Here is a 2,942-nt window from a genome sequence, read left to right as displayed (position 1 = left end):
TCAAGTGCCTGTTTTACTTTGAGCAGTGACATAATGTGCGCAGTCTCATATGAAAATCCATCCATAATATGCTTGTGTGTGTGTGTGTGTGTGTGTGTGTGTGTGTGTGTGTGTGTGTGTGTGTGTGTGTGTGTGTGTGTGTGTGTGTGTGTGTGTGTGTGTGTGAGAGAGAGAGAGAGAGAGAGAGAGAGAGAGAGAGAGAGAGAGAGAGACAGAGAGAAACCTCCTTCTCAGTTGCCAGTGTCTTAGGAGAACATTTTACTGTACATGCAGAAGCATTTTAAGGACATTAAAATGAAAGAGGTCTAATCTATTTGTCTTCTTCATTTTTCAAATATTTATTCTTAGTCTCATCCTTAAACTCCTCCCCACACGTAGCTCAGATGTGTGGCTGTGAAAGTCGCCCTTTAAATGCACATTTTATTACATTTCTGCAGTTAAAGTCCATTTATCTTGTCCTGGTACTGTGAAGTATGTGTCCGGTTGCAAAAAGTGTTGAAAGCTTATTTCAATGCAGACAACCTGCTCAACCTCCTGAACTACTGCTGCTGTCCGGAGCTACTGAGCAATTCATCTGGAAAAAAAAACATTGTTCATACCCTCTGTACCAATAATAAACAGAACACAAGTAAGTCCTTTACCTCTGATGAAGCGCATTCTAAAAAGTCCATCACTCGTCTGCCCCATAACTTCTTCAACTGAAAATACACCCCTGATGCTGAAGGGCTTTCCTTCCCTTCAGTTCTACCACATTCTCTGGTTCCCTTTCTTGAAAATGGGGACTGCTGGTTGCACTGGTTGAACAGCGCACCAGGCTGAAGACGAAAGATGACAGATCATTTGCTGCTGTGGTCAGAATCAGCTCCTGTACCCTCCTGTGTCTCTAGTGTCTTGCTTCCCTTGCCCTTCTTTACTTTATCCACCTGTTTCCCTGATTATTCTCATGTATTTAAACCCTCTCTGGTGGGGAAGGAGCCTGAGTTGGTGTGTGAGGTTGAGAGGTTCAGACTAGATATAGTCGGACTCACCTCAACACATGGCTCTGGCTCTGGAACCAGTTTCCTTGAGAGGGTTGGACTTTCTACCACTCTGGAGTTGCTCCCACTGAGAGGCGCAGAGCAGGGGTGGGCATACTAGTTGGCCCCCATCTCTGTGCCTGTACGTTGGGGTTTACCCCAGTGAACGAGAGGGTAGCCTCCCTCCGCTTATGTGTGGGGGGACGGGTTCTGACTGTGGTCTGTGCTTATGCACCAAACTACAATTCAGGGGGGGGGGGGGGGGGGGGCAGAGTGCTACCAACACTATCTATAGTGGGGACGGTGTGCTGCTGACCTCTACTCAGGACGTTGTGGATCGGTGGGCAGAATACTTCGAAGACCTCCTCAATCCCACCGACATGTCTTCCAGTGAGGAAACAGAGTCTGTGGACTTTGGGTTTGTCTCTCAAATCTCTGGTGCTGAGGTCACTGAGGTGGTCAAACAGCTCCTCTTTGGCAAGGCTCCGGGGGTGGATGAGATCCGCCCGGAGTTCCTTAAGGCTCTGGATGTTGTGGGGCTGTGTTGGCTGACGCGGCTCTGCAATATCGTGTTGACATCGGGGGCAGTCCCACTGGACTGTCAGACCGGGGTGGTGGTTCCCTTATTTAAAAAGGGGGACCGTAGGGTGTGTTCCTGTGTTCCAGCTACAGGGGGATCACACTCCTGAGCCTTCCTGGTAAGGTCTATTCAGGGGTTCTGGAGAGGAGGGTCCGTCGGATTGTTGAACCTCAGATTCAGGAGGAGCAATGTGGTTTTCATCCTGGCCGTGGAACACTGGACCAGCTCTATACCCTTAGGGGGATCCTGGAGGGTGCATGGGAATTTGCCCAACCAGTCAATCAATCAATCAATCAATTAGACTTTATTGTCACTTCAGCCATATATGGTTTGTACACAGTGAGGCGAAACAGCGTTCCTCCAGGACCAAGGCGCTACATGCAACATCAATTTACAACATAAAATAACAGGGAAATCACTAAACTATCTAACTAAGGACAGAACAGACTGACCTAACATGACATGTCCTCTCTAAGTAGGTACAAAGGAAAAAAAAATAAAAAAAACGTAAACATACTTAGTATGTAGGTGGTAAAGAATCATTTAAAACAAACATGAGTGTGTGTGTGTGTGTGTGTGTGCGTGTGTGTGTGTGTGTTAGCGTGTGCGCATGCAAGCATTTATCAGTCCAGTCCCTTTATGTTGAGGAGACGAATGGCTTGTGGAAAGAAGCTGTTGTACAGTCTGGATGTGTGTGCCCGAATGATTTGGTACCTTCTTCCAGGTGGCAGGAGGTTGAAGAGTGTCTGAAAGGGGTGTGACCAATCAGCCACAATGCTGGTGGCTTTGTGGATGCAGCGTGTAGTGTAGATGCCCTTAATTGAGGGGAGAGAGACTCCGATGATCTTCTCTGCTGTTCCCACTATCCGCTGTAGTGTCTTGCGGTCAGAGATTGCACAGTTACCAAACCAGGCAGTGATACAGCTGCTCAGGATGCTCTCAATAGTTCCTCTATAGAAGGTGGTCAGGATTAGTGGTGGAAGCTGGGCCTTCCTCAGTCTTCTCAGAAAGAAGAGACGCTGTTGGGCTTTCTTGTGCAAGAAGCTGGGGTTGAGGGACCAGCTGAGGTCTTTGTCCAGGTGAACTCCCAGGAATTTGATGCTGCTGACGATCTCCACAGAGGAGCCGTTGATGCTCAGCTGTGAGTGGTCACCTCGTATCCTCCTAAAGTCAACAACCATCTCTTTTGTCTTGTCAACATTCAGAGACAGGTTGCTGTCCTTACACCAGTTCGTTAGCCTCTGCACTTCCTCTCTGTACGCTGACTCGTCATTCTTGCTAATGAGACCCACCACGGTTGTGTCATCCGCGAACTTAATTATATGATTTGAACTGTGTGTTGCTAC

The sequence above is a fragment of the Nothobranchius furzeri genome, chromosome 5 (assembly GCF_043380555.1).
Source record: "Nothobranchius furzeri strain GRZ-AD chromosome 5, NfurGRZ-RIMD1, whole genome shotgun sequence".
NCBI classification, from domain to species: Eukaryota; Metazoa; Chordata; class Actinopteri; order Cyprinodontiformes; family Nothobranchiidae; genus Nothobranchius; species Nothobranchius furzeri.
The sequence above is the reverse complement of the archived record's forward strand: the minus strand, read 5'-3'. Positions refer to the sequence as shown.